The following is an 18,187-nucleotide window of genomic DNA, read 5'->3' on the forward strand; positions in this document are numbered from 1 at the left end:
ACTCGGGTGTATACAATTGGTATAATGTCAGAAAGGGAGAAGACGACCGAGAATGCCTAAGAATGTGCGCTTACATGCTTTCAAGAACATATGTCTGGTGTTGTGACAAAACAGCAGTGACCACTTCAGCTCAGCACTTGCTTCTTCCTCTGCTGTCCCAAAATATTGTGGAATTACTAGTCTCTGTGCCTCTGACAAGGCTGCTGACATCCAATTGATGATTTGTAGCCTTGTGGGCTGTGAGTGCTTTGGCTGTGCTGCCCCCTGGCAGTCACTCTGTGAAGATGCAGGTACCTGGGAACAACCCAGACTACTTCTGAGCTGGTTCTTCTCTGTGTGAACCAATCCAGTGTCAGGACTGGAGTCGGTGCTGTTAGTAGATAGAGAAGGAGTATAACTCGAGCCCCAGGAGGGCAGCCTGGAGCCTGTGACAGGTGCAGGGGAGTGTCATCAAGGAAGCAGCTGGAAGATAACTGGAGAGGGGTCTGTGGGGCCATCAGTCTGGTGAGGAAACCCAGGAGTGTCCTACGGGAGGGGCGTGGCTTTGTCTGGCTCAAGGGGAGGGGTTAGTAATAGTGAATGCAGGGACTGCTGCTGTCCTCCGTGTCCTGGGCTCTGTGTATGTGTAGAAGCTCTAAGTTTGTAAATAATGAGACCTGACAGGTTGTGGCAGAAATGATGACTTCTGGTCATTCCTTCTCTTTTGTCAGAAGTGAGGTGTCTGTTACCCCAATTGATTGTGTACTACTGAGAAGAACAATATAACTCTCAATGTACGGAATGCAGTGTGACCTTGGGAGACACCTCACATACACTAAGCTGTATCAAAAGTTCACAGTTCCCATATGGTCTAGCGGTTAGGATTCCTGGTTTTCACCCAGGCGGCCCGGGTTCAACTCCCGGTATGGGAAATCCATTTTTTATTTTTTTCCACTACTCAGACATTTTAATCTTTCTCAGTTTTTTTCTATAAACCTAAATGCACCTAAAGTCTTAATAAATGTCACTTGCTTTGTCTTCTGCTTCCATCTAATGCCGTCAGAGGTTTACACCGACCCCCAAATCTACAGCCCTCTCTCCCCAGCCCTTGACCTGTACATTAATACTATGAAGGGTTATTCCTTGTTTTTCTATTATTGCACAACAAAAAGTACAGATTATATAAAGAGACCGGGGCACAGAGAAGAAGGCAGCAATTGACTGTGGTCCCACCATGGGAAATTCGCATTTTATTACCTGCCCCGTCCATACTGTGGGTTCATCATTTGTTTTATGACATGATTCCCCTGCTGTGTTGTATCTAGTATAAGACTTGAGTACTTTATGTGTTTTATATCATCTGTGATATTGCAGCTGTTGTTTGCAGTGTCCACATTTTGCAACCAGTGTGCTTTGTACCCTCACTGCTGCTCTCTCAGAGAGGGTAGGCTGAACACTACCGGTAGTATCAGACACCAGAGATGCCTCCTGTACCTGGAATAAAACTCTGCTTCTTTGTAAGAAATACAGGGGTGAAGATCTGCTGCATTCACAGTGACCCACTGACTCTTTTACAAAGGTTCCCAGCCGTGCAAAGACTCTTGGTGGTTAGTTAAGGGGCCATGCTAAATGGAGATTTCGAAGCATCAGACGAGACGTTTTCTTTGTTTCTGCATCAGCAAAAGTATATTTCTGTTTTTATGTTATTACTTGTGAAATACACATTTTAGTTGTGCTGTTGGATTTGTCATGTTTGATTTACAGTGTGAACGAATTCAAGCGATAGACAGTAGGTGGCGACTGACACTGCTTCAGGACTCCTAGGGTTGAGGATCGTGGACGTTGGTTCCATTGTGTAATGATTAGCACTCTGGACTCTGAATCCAGCAATCTGAGTTCCAATATCGGTAGGACCTGGAATGTTTGTAATAATACTTTTGTTTTAATTTATTGCAGGTCTTGAGCAGGAAACCATTTGTATCTCTGACATAACCCGTCTCTTCCTCTTTTCATTCCCCTCGTGGTTTCTGCGGTTTGGGGGCATCTATACATTATTCTATAGGCGTTGCTGGGGACACTTGATGCTACACACAGGTGTTGTCTACGTCCTGTGTCTGTGTGGACACCTCTCTACTCTGGCTACACAACTGTAAGATGCACAGTGTGGACCTGACTCCACTTGGCCTTCACACCGGATAACTTACAAGGAGAGAGAAACTTACGGAAATGTACGGTGTGAAAGAACGACTTTACCAAAGTGTTCATGTATGAAATTGCCCTTTGCTTTTTTTTTGTGAGTTGCAAATGGTAACCTTTGACTAAAGCAAGTACCCAAAAATAAACAGTTTTCAGCTGGACTCATATAACTTGCATTTGCAGTGGAAGATCTGCCTGGAGCAGTATATGAATGTGAAAAGGTCTCTAGTTTTGTCTTGAAATACCAGAGACTTCGGCGCTCTCCACCAGTCTCCTTCGACATCACATCCTGATGCTGAACAGTATTAGCACATAAATGAATAAAAAACTGGCTGACGTGTACATGCACATGTGTGCATATGTACCACGGTGCTATAGTCTGATGACATATATGTGCCAGTCTGTGGGGTCAAAGGGCAGTCAGAAGTTACTGGGCCACAGTTGTATCAATGAGGACTGTGTACTTCCTGTGCCCTGGGGCATTCGTACTCTGGTCCCTCAAACTAGGGTGGAAGCCCCCCTTTAGCACATGACTCTCAGAATAACAAGTCAGAGCAGACATTAGTGTAACTGGGTACTCACACTTGTAATAGGCACAAGTGCAAATAGTGAACTGCAACCTGACCTCACAGCATACACTTTAGACATCCTTTGTAAACACACACACATATTTTCAGTCTAACTTGTTTACATTTTACATCAATAAATATGGTAATATTTGTACTTAAAATGTTTAATTTGCCTACCTTTGGCGCATATTCCATGTACCTTATATTTTAACTTTTCTCCATTCGGGTGTATACAATTGGTATAATGTCAGAAAGGGAGAAGACGACCGAGAATTCCTAAGAATGTGTGCTTACATGCTTTTAAGAACATATGTCTGGTGTTGTGACAAAACAGCAGTGACCACTTCAGCTCAGCACTTGCTTCTTTCTCTGCTGTCCCAAAATATTGTGGAATTACTAGTCTCTGTGCCTCTGACAAGGCTGCTGACATCCAATTGATGATTTGTAGCTTGTGGGCTGTGAGTGCTTTGGCTGTGCTGCCCCCTGGCAGTCACTCTGTGAAGATGCAGGTACCTGGGAACAACCCAGACTACTTCTGAGCTGTTTCTTCTCTGTGTGAACCAATCCAGTGTCAGGACTGGAGTCGGTGCTGTTAGTAGATAGAGAAGGAGTATAACTCGAGCCCCAGGAGGGCAGCCTGGAGCCTGTGACAGGTGCAGGGGAGTGTCGTCAAGGAAGTAGCTGGAAGATAACTGGAGAGGGGTCTGTGGGGCCATCAGTCTGGTGAGGAAACCGAGGAGTGTCCTACGGGAGGGGCTTGGCTTTGTCTGGCTCAAGGGGAGGGGTTAGTAATAGTGAATGCAGGGACTGCTGCTGTCCTCCGTGTCCTGGGCTCTGTGTATGTGTAGAAGCTCTAAGGTTGTAAATAATGAGACCTGACAGGTTGTGGCAGAAATGATGACTTCTGGTCATTCCTTCTCTTTTGTCAGAAGTGAGGTGTCTGTTACCCCAATTGATTGTGTACTACTGAGAAGAAGAATATAACTCTCAGTGTACGGAATGCAGTGTGACCTTGGGAGACACCTCACATACACTAAGCTGTATGAAAAGTTCACAGTTCCCATATGGTCTAGCGGTTAGGATTCCTGGTTTTCACCCAGGCGGCCCGGGTTTGACTCCCAGTACGGGAAATCCATATTTTTTTTTTTCACTACTCAGACATTTTAATCTTTCTCAGTTTTTTTCTATAAACCTAAATGCACCTAAAGTCTTAATAAATGTCACTTGCTTTGTCTTCTGCTTCCATCTAATGCCGTCAGAGGTTTACACCGACCCCCAAATCTACTGCCCTCTCTCCCCAGCCCTTGACCTGTACATTAATACTATGAAGGGTTATTCCTTGTTTTTCTTTTATTGCACAACAAAAAGTACAGATTATATAAAGAGACCGGGGCACAGAGAAGAAGGCAGCAATTGACTGTGGTGCCACCATGGGAAATTCGCATTTTATTACCTGTCCCATCCATACTGTGGGTTCATCATTTGTTTTATGACATGATTCCCCTGCTGTGTTGTTTCTAGTATAAGATTGGAGTACTTTATGTGTTTTATATCATCTGTGATATTGCAGCTGTTGTTTGCAGTGTCCACATTTTGCAACCAGTGTGCTTTGTACCCTCACTGCTGCTCTCTCAGAGAGGGTAGGCTGAACACTACCGGTAGTATCAGACACCAGAGATGCCTCCTGTACCTGGAATAAAACTCTGCTTCTTTGTAAGAAATACAGGGGTGAAGATCTGCTGCATTCAAAGTGACCCACTGACCCTTTTACAAAGGTTCCCAGCCGTGCAAAGACTCTTGGTGGTTAGTTAAGGGGCCATGCTAAATGGAGATTTCGAAGCATCAGACGAGACGTTTTCTTTGTTTCTGCATCAGCAAAAGTATATTTCTGTTTTTATGTTATTACTTGTGAAATACACATTTTAGTTGTGCTGTTGGATTTGTCATGTTTGATTTACAGTTTGAACGAATTCAGACGATAGACAGTAGGTGGCGACTGACACTGCTTCAGGACTCCTAGGGTTGAGGATCGTGGACGTTGGTTCCATCGTGTAATGATTAGCACTCTGGACTCTGAATCCAGCAATCTGAGTTCCAATATCGGTAGGACCTGGAATGTTTGTAATAATACTTTTGTTTTAATTTATTGCAGGTCTTGAGTAGGAAACCATTTGTATCTCTGACATAACCCGTCTCTTCCTCTTTTCATTCCCCTTGTGGTTTCTGCGGTTTGGGGGCATCTATACATTATTCTATATGCATTGCTGGGGACACTTGATGCTACACACAGGTGTTGTCTACGTCCTGTGTCTGTGTGGACACCTCTCTACTCTGGCTACACAACTGTAAGATGCACAGTGTGGACCTGACTCCACTTGGCCTTCACACCGGATAACTTACAAGGAGAGAGAAACTTACGGAAATGTACGGTGTGAAAGAACGACTTTACCAAAGTGTTAATGTATGAAATTGCCCCTTGCTTTTTTTTTGTGAGTTGCAAATGGTAACGTTTGACTAAAGCAAGTACCCAAAAATAAACAGTTTTCAGCTGGACTCATATAACTTGCATTTGCAGTGGAAGATCTGCCTGGAGCAGTATATGAGTGTGAAAAGGTCTCTAGTTTTGTCTTGAAATACCAGAGACTTCGGCGCTCTCTAAGAGTCTCCTTCGACATCACATCCTGATGCTGAACAGTATTAGTACATAAATGAATAAAAAACTGGCTGACGTGTACATGCACATGTGTGCATATGTACCACGGTGCTATAGTCTGATGACATATATGTGCCAGTCTGTGAGGTCAAAGGGCAGTCAGAAGTTACTGGGCCACAGTTGTATCAATGAGGACTGTGTACTTCCTGTGCCCTGGGGCATTCGTACTCTGGTCCCTCAAACTAGGGTGGAAGCCCCCCTTTAGTACATGACTCTCAGAATAACATGTCAGAGAAGACATTAGTGTAACTGGGTACTTACACTTGTGAAAGGCACAAGTGCAAGTAGTGAACTGCAACCTGACCTCACAGCATACACTTTAGACATCCTTTGTAAACACACCCACATATTTTCAGTCTAACTTGTTTACATTTTACATCAATAAATATGGTAATATTTGTACTTGAAATGTTTAATTTGCCTACCTTTGGCGCATATTCCTAGTACCTTATATTTTAACTTTTCTCCTTTCGGGTGTATACAATTGGTATAATGTCAGAAAGGGAGAAGACGACCGAGAATGCCTAAGAATGTGCGCTTACATGCTTTTAAGAACATATGTCTGGTGTTGTGACAAAACAGCAGTGACCACTTCAGCTCAGCACTTGCTTCTTCCTCTGCTGTCCCAAAATATTGTGGAATTACTAGTCTCTGAGCCTCTGACAAGGCTGCTGACATCCAATTGATGATTTGTAGCCTTGTGGGCTGTGAGTGCTTTGGCTGTGCTGCCCCCTGGCAGTCACTCTGTGAAGATGCAGGTACCTGGGAACAACCCAGACTACTTCTGAGCTGTTTCTTCTCTGTGTGAACCAATCCAGTGTCAGGACTGGAGTCGGTGCTGTTAGTAGATAGAGAAGGAGTATAACTCGAGCCCCAGGAGGGCAGCCTGGAGCCTGTGACAGGTGCAGGGGAGTGTCGTCAAGGAAGTAGCTGGAAGATAACTGGAGAGGGGTCTGTGGGGCCATCAGTCTGGTGAGGAAACCCAGGAGTGTCCTACGGGAGGGGCGTGGCTTTGTCTGGCTCAAGGGGAGGGGTTAGTAATAGTGAATGCAGGGACTGCTGCTGTCCTCCGTGTCCTGGGCTCTGTGTATGTGTAGAAGCTCTAAGGTTGTAAATAATGAGACCTGACAGGTTGTGGCAGAAATGATGACTTCTGGTCATTCCTTCTCTTTTGTCAGAAGTGAGGTGTCTGTTACCCCAATTGATTGTGTACTACTGAGAAGAACAATATAACTCTCAGTGTACGGAATGCAGTGTGACCTTGGGAGACACCTCACATACACTAAGCTGTATAAAAAGTTCACAGTTCCCATATGGTCTAGTGGTTAGGATTCCTGGTTTTCACCCAGGCGGCCCGGGTTTGACTCCCGGTATGGGAAATCCATATTTTTTTTTTTCACTACTCAGACATTTTAATCTTTCTCAGTTTTTTTCTATAAACCTAAATGCACCTACAGTCTTAATAAATGTCACTTGCTTTGTCTTCTGCTTCCATCTAATGCCGTCAGAGGTTTACACCGACCCCCAAATCTGCTGCCCTCTCTCCCCAGCCCTTGACCTGTACATTAATACTATGAAGGGTTATTCCTTGTTTTTCTTTTATTGCACAACAAAAAGTACAGATTATATAAAGAGACCGGGGCACAGAGAAGAAGGCAGCAATTGACTGTGGTCCCACCATGGGAAATTCGCATTTTATTACCTGCCCCGTCCATACTGTGGGTTCATCATTTGTTTTATGACATGATTCCCCTGCTGTGTTGTTTCTAGTATAAGACTTGAGTACTTTATGTGTTTTATATCATCTGTGATATTGCAGCTGTTGTTTGCAGTATCCACATTTTGCAACCAGTGTGCTTTGTACCCTCACTGCTGCTCTCTCAGAGAGGGTAGGCTGAACACTACCGGTAGTATCAGACACCAGAGATGCCTCCTGTACCTGGAATAAAAATCTGCTTCTTTGTAAGAAATACAGGGGTGAAGATCTGCTGCATTCACAGTGACCCACTGACCCTTTTACAAAGGTTCCCAGCCGTGCAAAGACTCTTGGTGGTTAGTTAAGGGGCCATGCTAAATGGAGATTTCGAAGCATCAGACGAGACGTTTTCTTTGTTTCTGCATCAGCAAAAGTATATTTCTGTTTTTATGTTATTACTTGTGAAATACACATTTTAGTTGTGCTGTTGGATTTGTCATGTTTGATTTACAGTGTGAACGAATTCAAGCGATAGACAGTAGGTGGTGACTGACACTGCTTCAGGACTCGTAGGGTTGAGGATCGTGGACTTTGGTTCCATTGTGTAATGATTAGCACTCTGGACTCTGAATCCAGCAATCTGAGTTCCAATATCGGTAGGACCTGGAATGTTTGTAATAATACTTTTGTTTTAATTTATTGCAGGTCTTGAGCAGGAAACCATTTGTATCTCTGACATAACCCGTCTCTTCCTCTTTTCATTCCCCTTGTGGTTTCTGCGGTTTGGGGGCATCTATACATTATTCTATAGGCGTTGCTGGGGACACTTGATGCTACACACAGGTGTTGTCTACGTCCTGTGTCTGTGTGGACACCTCTCTACTCTGGCTACACAACTGTAAGATGCACAGTGTGGACCTGACTCCACTTGGCCTTCACACCGGATAACTTACAAGGAGAGAGAAACTTACGGAAATGTACGGTGTGAAAGAACGACTTTACCAAAGTGTTAATGTATGAAATTGCCCTTTGCTTTTTTTTTGTGAGTTGCAAATGGTAACCTTTGACTAAAGCAAGTACCCAAAAATAAACAGTTTTCAGCTGGACTCATATAACTTGCATTTGCAGTGGAAGATCCGCCTGGAGCAGTATATGAGTGTGAAAAGGTCTCTAGTTTTGTCTTGAAATACCAGAGACTTCGGCGCTCTCCACCAGTCTCCTTCGACATCACATCCTGATGCTGAACAGTAATAGCACATAAATGAATAAAAAACTGGCTGACGTGTACATGCACATGTGTGCATATGTACCACGGTGCTATAGTCTGATGACATATATGTGCCAGTCTGTGGGGTCAAAGGGCAGTCAGAAGTTACTGGGCCACAGTTGTATCAATGAGGGCTGTGTACTTCCTGTGCCCTGGGGCATTCGTACTCTGGTCCCTCAAACTAGGGTGGAAGCCCCCCTTTAGCACATGACTCTCAGAATAACAAGTCAGAGCAGACATTAGTGTAACTGGGTACTCACACTTGTGAAAGGCAAAAGTGCAAGTAGTGAACTGCAACCTGACCTCACAGCATACACTTTAGACATCCTTTGTAAACACACACACATATTTTCAGTCTAACTTGTTTACATTTTACATCAATAAATATGGTAATATTTGTACTTGAAATGTTTAATTTGCCTACCTTTGGCGCATATTCCTAGTACCTTATATTTTAACTTTTCTCCATTCGGGTGTATACAATTGGTATAATGTCAGAAAGGGAGAAGACGACCGAGAATGCCTAAGAATGTGCGCTTACATGCTTTTAAGAACATATGTCTGGTGTTGTGACAAAACAGCAGTGACCACTTCAGCTCAGCACTTGCTTCTTCCTCTGCTGTCCCAAAATACTGTGGAATTACTAGTCTCTGCGCCTCTGACAAGGCTGCTGACATCCAATTGATGATTTGTAGCCTCGTGGGCTGTGAGTGATTTGGCTGTGCTGCCCCCTGGCAGTCACTCTGTGAAGATGCAGGTACCTGGGAACAACCCAGACTACTTCTGAGCTGTTTCTTCTCTGTGTGAACCAATCCAGTGTCAGGACTGGAGTCGGTGCTGTTAGTAGATAGAGAAGGAGTATAACTCGAGCCCCAGGAGGGCAGCCTGGAGCCTGTGACAGGTGCAGGGGAGTGTCGTCAAGGAAGCAGCTGGAAGATAACTGGAGAGGGATCTGTGGGGCCATCAGTCTGGTGAGGAAACCCAGGAGCGTCCTACGGGAGGGGCGTGGCTTTGTCTGGCTCAAGGGGAGGGGTTAGTAATAGTGAATGCAGGGACTGCTGCTGTCCTCCGTGTCCTGGGCTCTGTGTATGTGTAGAAGCTCTAAGGTTGTAAATAATGAGACCTGACAGGTTGTGGCAGAAATGATGACTTCTGGTCATTCCTTCTCTTTTGTCAGAAGTGAGGTGTCTGTTACCCCAATTGATTGTGTACTACTGAGAAGAACAATATAACTCTCATTGTACGGAATGCAGTGTGACCTTGGGAGACACCTCACATACACTAAGCTGTATAAAAAGTTCACAGTTCCCATATGGTCTAGCGGTTAGGATTCCTGGTTTTCACCCAGGCGGCCCGGGTTCGACTCCCGGTATGAGAAATCCATTTTTTTTTTTCACTACTCAGACATTTTAATCTTTCTCAGTTTTTTTCTATAAACCTAAATGCACCTAAAGTCTTAATAAATGTCACTTGCTTTGTCTTCTGCTTCCATCTAATGCCGTCAGAGGTTTACACCGACCCCCAAATCTACAGCCCTCTCTCCCCAGCCCTTGACCTGTACATTAATACTATGAAGGGTTATTCCTTGTTTTTCTTTTATTGCACAACAAAAAGTACAGATTATATAAAGAGACCGGGGCACAGAGAAGAAGGCAGCAATTGACTGTGGTGCCACCATGGGAAATTCGCATTTTATTACCTGCCCCGTCCATACTGTGGGTTCATCATTTGTTTTATGACATGATTCCCCTGCTGTGTTGTTTCTAGTATAAGACTTGAGTACTTTATGTGTTTTATATCATCTGTGATATTGCAGCTGTTGTTTGCAGTGTCCACATTTTGCAACCAGTGTGCTTTGTACCCTCACTGCTGCTCTCTCAGAGAGGATAGGCTGAACACTACCGGTAGTATCAGACACCAGAGATGCCTCCTGTACCTGGAATAAAACTCTGCTTCTTTGTAAGAAATACAGGGGTGAAGATCTGCTGCATTCACAGTGACCCACTGACCCTTTTACAAAGGTTCCCAGCCGTGCAAAGACTCTTGGTGGTTAGTTAAGGGGCCATGCTAAATGGAGATTTCGAAGCATCAGACGAGACGTTTTCTTTGTTTCTGCATCAGCAAAAGTATATTTCTGTTTTTATGTTATTACTTGTGAAATACACATTTTAGTTGTGCTGTTGGATTTGTCATGTTTGATTTACAGTGTGAACGAATTCAGGCGATAGACAGTAGGTGGCGACTGACACTGCTTCAGGACTCCTAGGGTTGAGGATCGTGGACGTTGGTTCCATCGTGTAATGATTAGCACTCTGGACTCTGAATCCAGCAATCTGAGTTCCAATATCGGTAGGACCTGGAATGTTTGTAATAATACTTTTGTTTTAATTTATTGCAGGTCTTGAGTAGGAAACCATTTGTATCTCTGACATAACCCGTCTCTTCCTCTTTTCATTCCCCTTGTGGTTTCTGCGGTTTGGGGGCATCTATACATTATTCTATAGGCATTGCTGGGGACACTTGATGCTACACACAGGTGTTGTCTACGTCCTGTGTCTGTGTGGACACCTCTCTACTCTGGCTACACAACTGTAAGATGCACAGTGTGGACCTGACTCCACTTGGCCTTCACACCGGATAACTTACAAGGAGAGAGAAACTTACGGAAATGTACGGTGTGAAAGAACGACTTTACCAAAGTGTTAATGTATGAAATTGCCCTTTGCTTTTTTTTTGTGAGTTGCAAATGGTAACGTTTGACTAAAGCAAGTTCCCAAAAAATAAACAGTTTTCAGCTGGACTCATATAACTTGCATTTGCAGTGGAAGATCTGCCTGGAGCAGTATATGAGTGTGAAAAGGTCTCTAGTTTTGTCTTGAAATACCAGAGACTTCGGCGCTCTCTAAGAGTCTCCTTCGACATCACATCCTGATGCTGAACAGTATTAGTACATAAATGAATAAAAAACTGGCTGACGTGTACATGCACATGTGTGCATATGTACCACGGTGCTATAGTCTGATGACATATATGTGCCAGTCTGTGGGGTCAAAGGGCAGTCAGAAGTTACTGGGCCACAGTTGTATCAATGAGGACTGTGTACTTCCTGTGCCCTGGGGCATTCGTACTCTGGTCCCTCAAACTAGGGTGGAAGCCCCCCTTTAGTACATGACTCTCAGAATAACATGTCAGAGAAGACATTAGTGTAACTGGGTACTTACACTTGTGAAAGGCACAAGTGCAAGTAGTGAACTGCAACCTGACCTCACAGCATACACTTTAGACATCCTTTGTAAACACACCCACATATTTTCAGTCTAACTTGTTTACATTTTACATCAATAAATATGGTAATATTTGTACTTGAAATGTTTAATTTGCCTACCTTTGGCGCATATTCCTAGTACCTTATATTTTAACTTTTCTCCATTCGGGTGTATACAATTGGTATAATGTCAGAAAGGGAGAAGACGACCGAGAATGCCTAAGAATGTGCGCTTACATGCTTTTAAGAACATATGTCTGGTGTTGTGACAAAACAGCAGTGACCACTTCAGCTCAGCACTTGCTTCTTCCTCTGCTGTCCCAAAATATTGTGCAATTACTAGTCTCTGAGCCTCTGACAAGGCTGCTGACATCCAATTGATGATTTTTAGCCTTGTGGGCTGTGAGTGCTTTGGCTGTGCTGCCCCCTGGCTGTCACTCTGTGAAGATGCAGGTACCTGGGAACAACCCAGACTACTTCTGAGCTGTTTCTTCTCTGTGTGAACCAATCCAGTGTCAGGACTGGAGTCGGTGCTGTTAGTAGATAGAGAAGGAGTATAACTCGAGCCCCAGGAGGGCAGCCTGGAGCCTGTGACAGGTGCAGGGGAGTGTCGTCAAGGAAGTAGCTGGAAGATAACTGGAGAGGGGTCTGTGGGGCCATCAGTCTGGTGAGGAAACCCAGGAGTGTCCTACGGGAGGGGCGTGGCTTTGTCTGGCTCAAGGGGAGGGGTTAGTAATAGTGAATGCAGGGACTGCTGCTGTCCTCCGTGTCCTGGGCTCTGTGTATGTGTAGAAGCTCTAAGGTTGTAAATAATGAGACCTGACAGGTTGTGGCAGAAATGATGACTTCTGGTCATTCCTTCTCTTTTGTCAGAAGTGAGGTGTCTGTTACCCCAATTGATTGTGTACTACTGAGAAGAACAATATAACTCCCAGTGTACGGAATGCAGTGTGACCTTGGGAGACACCTCACATACACTAAGCTGTATGAAAAGTTATCAGTTCCCATGTGGTCTAGCGGTTAGGATTCCTGGTTTTCACCCAGGCGGCCTGGGTTCGACTCCCGGTATGGGAAATCCATATTTTTTTTTTCACTACTCAGACATTTTAATCTTTCTCAGTTTTTTTCTATAAACCTAAATGCACCTAAAGTCTTAATAAATGTCACTTGCTTTGTCTTCTGCTTCCATCTAATGCCGTCAGAGGTTTACACCGACCCCCAAATCTACTGCCCTCTCTCCCCAGCCCTTGACCTGTACATTAATACTATGAAGGGTTATTCCTTGTTTTTCTTTTATTGCACAACAAAAAGTACAGATTATATAAAGAGACCGGGGCACAGAGAAGAAGGCAGCAATTGACTGTGGTGCCACCATGGGAAATTCGCATTTTATTACCTGTCCTGTCCATACTGTGGGTTCATCATTTGTTTTATGACATGATTCCCCTGCTGTGTTGTTTCTAGTATAAGACTTGAGTACTTTATGTGTTTTATATCATCTGTGATATTGCAGCTGTTGTTTGCAGTGTCCACATTTTGCAACCAGTGTGCTTTGTACCCTCACTGCTGCTCTCTCAGAGAGGGTAGGCTGAACACTACCGGTAGTATCAGACACCAGAGATGCCTCCTGTACCTGGAATAAAACTCTGCTTCTTTGTAAGAAATACAGGGGTGAAGATCTGCTGCATTCACAGTGACCCACTGACCCTTTTACAAAGGTTCCCAGCCGTGCAAAGACTCTTGGTGGTTAGTTAAGGGGCCATGCTAAATGGAGATTTCGAAGCATCAGACGAGACGTTTTCTTTGTTTCTGCATCAGCAAAAGTATATTTCTGTTTTTATGTTATTACTTGTGAAATACACATTTTAGTTGTGCTGTTGGATTTGTCATGTTTGATTTACAGTGTGAACGAATTCAAGCGATAGACAGTAGGTGGCGACTGACACTGCTTCAGGACTCCTAGGGTTGAGCATCGTGGACGTTGGTTCCATCGTGTAATGATTAGCACTCTGGACTCTGAATCCAGCAATCTGAGTTCCAATATCGGTAGGACCTGGAATGTTTGTAATAATACTTTTGTTTTAATTTATTGCAGGTCTTGAGCAGGAAACCATTTGTATCTCTGACATAACCCGTCTCTTCCTCTTTTCATTCCCCTCGTGGTTTCTGCGGTTTGGGGGCATCTATACATTATTCTATAGGCGTTGCTGGGGACACTTGATGCTACACACAGGTGTTGTCTACGTCCTGTGTCTGTGTGGACACCTCTCTACTCTGGCTACACAACTGTAAGATGCACAGTGTGGACCTGACTCCACTTGGCCTTCACACCGGATAACTTACAAGGAGAGAGAAACTTACGGAAATGTACGGTGTGAAAGAACGACTTTACCAAAGTGTTAATGTATGAAATTGCCCTTTGCTTTTTTTTTGTGAGTTGCAAATGGTAACCTTTGACTAAAGCAAGTACCCAAAAATAAACAGTTTTCAGCTGGACTCATATAACTTGCATTTGCAGTGGAAGATCTGCCTGGAGCAGTATATGAGTGTGAAAAGGTCTCTAGTTTTGTCTTGAAATACCAGAGACTTCGGCGCTCTCGAACAGTCTCCTTCGACATCACATCCTGATGCTGAACAGTATTAGTACATAAATGAATAAAAAACTGGCTGACGTGTACATGCACATGTGTGCATATGTACCACGGTGCTATAGTCTGATGACATATATGTGCCAGACTGTGGGGTCAAAGGGCAGTCAGAAGTTACTGGGCCACAGTTGTATCAATGAGGACTGTGTACTTCCTGTGCCCTGGGGCATTCGTACTCTGGTCCCTCAAACTAGGGTGGAAGCCCCCCTTTAGTACATGACTCTCAGAATAACAAGTCAGAGAAGACATTAGTGTAACTGGGTACTCACACTTGTGAAAGGCACAAGTGCAAGTAGTGAACTGCAACCTGACCTCACAGCATACACTTTGGACATCCTTTGTAAACACACCCACATATTTTCAGTCTAACTTGTTTACATTTTACATCAATAAATATGGTAATATTTGTACTTGAAATGTTTAATTTGCCTACCTTTGGCGCATATTCCTAGTACCTTATATTTTAACTTTTCTCCATTCGGGTGTATACAAATGGTATAATGTCAGAAAGGGAGAAGACGACCGAGAATGCCTAAGAATGTGCGCTTACATGCTTTTAAGAACATATGTCTGGTGTTGTGACAAAACAGCAGTGACCACTTCAGCTCAGCACTTGCTTCTTCCTCTGCTGTCCCAAAATATTGTGGAATTACTAGTCTCTGAGCCTCTGACAAGGCTGCTGACATCCAATTGATGATTTGTAGCCTTGTGGGCTGTGAGTGCTTTGGCTGTGCTGCCCCCTGGCAGTCACTCTGTGAAGATGCAGGTACCTGGGAACAACCCAGACTACTTCTGAGCTGTTTCTTCTCTGTGTGAACCAATCCAGTGTCAGGACTGGAGTCGGTGCTGTTAGTAGATAGAGAAGGAGTATAACTCGAGACCCAGGAGGGCAGCCTGGAGCCTGTGACAGGTGCAGGGGAGTGTCGTCAAGGAAGCAGCTGGAAGATAACTGGAGAGGGGTCTGTGGGGCCATCAGTCTGGTGAGGAAACCCAGGAGTGTCCTATGGGAGGGGCGTGGCTTTGTCTGGCTCAAGGGGAGGGGTTAGTAATAGTGAATGCAGGGACTGCTTCTGTCCTCCGTGTCCTGGGCTCTGTGTATGTGTAGAAGCTCTAAGGTTGTAAATAATGAGACCTGACAGGTTGTGGCAGAAATGATGACTTCTGGTCATTCCTTCTCTTTTGTCAGAAGTGAGGTGTCTGTTACCCCAATTGATTGTGTACTACTAAGAAAAACAATATAACTCTCAGTGTACGGAATGCAGTGTGACCTTGGGAGACACCTCACATACACTAAGCTGTATAAAAAGTTCACAGTTCCCATATGGTCTAGAGGTTAGGATTCCTGGTTTTCACCCATGCGGCCTGGGTTCGACTCCCGGTGTGGGAAATCCATATTTTTTTTTTTCACTACTCAGACATTTTAATCTTTCTCAGTTTTTTTCTATAAACCTAAATGCACCTAAAGTCTTAATAAATGTCACTTGCTTTGTCTTCTGCTTCCATCTAATGCCGTCAGAGGTTTACACCGACCCCCAAATCTACTGCCCTCTCTCCCCAGCCCTTGACCTGTACATTAATACTATGAAGGGTTATTCCTTGTTTTTCTTTTATTGCACAACAAAAAGTACAGATTATATAAAGAGACCGGGGCACAGAGAAGAAGGCAGCAATTGACTGTGGTCCCACCATGGGAAATTCGCATTTTATTACCTGCCCCGTCCATACTGTGGGTTCATCATTTGTTTTATGACATGATTCCCCTGCTGTGTTGTTTCTAGTATAAGACTTGAGTACTTTATGTGTTTTATATCATCTGTGATATTGCAGCTGTTGTTTGCAGTGTCCACATTTTGCAACCAGTGTGCTTTGTACCCTCACTGCTGCTCTCTCAGAGAGGGTAGGCTGAACACTACCGGTAGTATCAGACACCAGAGATGCCTCCTGTACCTGGAATAAAAATCTGCTTCTTTGTAAGAAATACAGGGGTGAAGATCTGCTGCATTCACAGTGACCCACTGACCCTTTTACAAAGGTTCCCAGCCGTGCAAAGACTCTTGGTGGTTAGTTAAGGGGCCATGCTAAATGGAGATTTCGAAGCATCAGACGAGACGTTTTCTTTGTTTCTGCATCAGCAAAAGTATATTTCTGTTTTTATGTTATTACTTGTGAAATACACATTTTAGTTGTGCTGTTGGATTTGTCATGTTTGATTTACAGTGTGAACGATTTCAAGCGATAGACAGTAGGTGGCGACTGACACTGCTTCAGGACTCCTAGGGTTGAGGATCGTGGACGTTGGTTCCATCGTGTAATGATTAGCACTCTGGACTCTGAATCCAGCAATCTGAGTTCCAATATCGGTAGGACCTGGAATGTTTGTAATAATACTTTTGTTTTAATTTATTGCAGGTCTTGAGCAGGAAACCATTTGTATCTCTGACATAACCCGTCTCTTCCTCTTTTCATTCACCCTTGTGGTTTCTGCGGTTTGGGGGCATCTATACATTATTCTATAGGCGTTGCTGGGGACACTTGATGCTACACACAGGTGTTGTCTACGTCCTGTGTCTGTGTGGACACCTCTCTACTCTGGCTACACAACTGTAAGATGCACAGTGTGGACCTGACTCCACTTGGCCTTCACACCGGATAACTTACAAGGAGAGAGAAACTTACGGAAATGTACGGTGTGAAAGAACGACTTTACCAAAGTGTTAATGTATGAAATTGCCCTTTGCTTTTTTTTGTGAGTTGCAAATGGTAACCTTTGACTAAAGCAAGTACCCAAAAATAAACAGTTTTCAGCTGGACTCATATAACTTGCATTTGCAGTGGAAGATCTGCCTGGAGCAGTATATGAGTGTGAAAAGGTCTCTAGTTTTGACTTGAAATACCAGAGACTTCGGCGCTCTCCACCAGTCTCCTTCGACATCACATCCTGATGCTGAACAGTATTAGCACATAAATGAATAAAAAACTGGCTGACGTGTACATGCACATGTGTGCATATGTACCACGGTGCTATAGTCTGATGACATATATGTGCCAGTCTGTGGGGTCAAAGGGCAGTCAGAAGTTACTGGGCCACAGTTGTATCAATGAGGACTGTGTACTTCCTGTGCCCTGGGGCATTCGTACTCTGGTCCCTCAAACTAGGGTGGAAGCCCCCCTTTAGCACATGACTCTCAGAATAACAAGTCAGAGCAGACATTAGTGTAACTGGGTACTCACACTTGTGAAAGGCACAAGTGCAAGTAGTGAACTGCAACCTGACCTCACAGCATACACTTTAGACATCCTTTGTAAACACACACACATATTTTCAGTCTAACTTGTTTACATTTTACATCAATAAATATGGTAATATTTGTACTTGAAATGTTTAATTTGCCTACCTTTGGCGCATATTCCTAGTACCTTATATTTTAACTTTTCTCCATTCGGGTGTATACAATTGGTATAATGTCAGAAAGGGAGAAGACGACCGAGAATGCCTAAGAATGTGCGCTTACATGCTTTTAAGAACATATGTCTGGTGTTGTGACAAAACAGCAGTGACCACTTCAGCTCAGCACTTGCTTCTTCCTCTGCTGTCCCAAAATATTGTGGAATTACTAGTCTCTGCGCCTCTGACAAGGCTGCTGACATCCAATTGATGATTTGTAACCTTGTGGGCTGTGAGTGCTTTGGCTGTGCTGCCCCCTGGCAGTCACTCTGTGAAGATGCAGGTACCTGGGAACAACCCAGACTACTTCTGAGCTGTTTCTTCTCTGTGTGAACCAATCCAGTGTCAGGACTGGAGTCGGTGCTGTTAGTAGATAGAGAAGGAGTATAACTCGAGCCCCAGGAGGGCA

The 18,187-nt window shown here is 44.1% G+C and overlaps 5 non-coding genes across 5 annotated transcripts; all 5 read left to right on the plus strand.

The window, feature by feature from the left end:
• Positions 1-839: 839 nt before the first annotated feature.
• On the plus strand, positions 840-911 carry TRNAE-UUC (transfer RNA glutamic acid (anticodon UUC)). The gene has a single exon. It is a non-coding gene; the product is annotated as a tRNA-Glu (tRNA).
• A 5,853-nt stretch (positions 912-6,764) lies between these two features.
• On the plus strand, positions 6,765-6,836 carry TRNAE-UUC (transfer RNA glutamic acid (anticodon UUC)). The gene has a single exon. It is a non-coding gene; the product is annotated as a tRNA-Glu (tRNA).
• Positions 6,837-9,726: 2,890 nt separating this feature from the next.
• On the plus strand, positions 9,727-9,798 carry TRNAE-UUC (transfer RNA glutamic acid (anticodon UUC)). Its single transcript has one exon. It is a non-coding gene; the product is annotated as a tRNA-Glu (tRNA).
• A 2,889-nt stretch (positions 9,799-12,687) lies between these two features.
• Positions 12,688-12,759, plus strand: TRNAE-UUC (transfer RNA glutamic acid (anticodon UUC)). Its single transcript has one exon. It is a non-coding gene; the product is annotated as a tRNA-Glu (tRNA).
• A 2,889-nt stretch (positions 12,760-15,648) lies between these two features.
• On the plus strand, positions 15,649-15,720 carry TRNAE-UUC (transfer RNA glutamic acid (anticodon UUC)). Its single transcript has one exon. It is a non-coding gene; the product is annotated as a tRNA-Glu (tRNA).
• Positions 15,721-18,187: the final 2,467 nt, after the last annotated feature.

This window comes from Pleurodeles waltl, unplaced genomic scaffold, assembly GCF_031143425.1.
Source record: "Pleurodeles waltl isolate 20211129_DDA unplaced genomic scaffold, aPleWal1.hap1.20221129 scaffold_39, whole genome shotgun sequence".
Classification (NCBI taxonomy): domain Eukaryota; kingdom Metazoa; phylum Chordata; class Amphibia; order Caudata; family Salamandridae; genus Pleurodeles; species Pleurodeles waltl.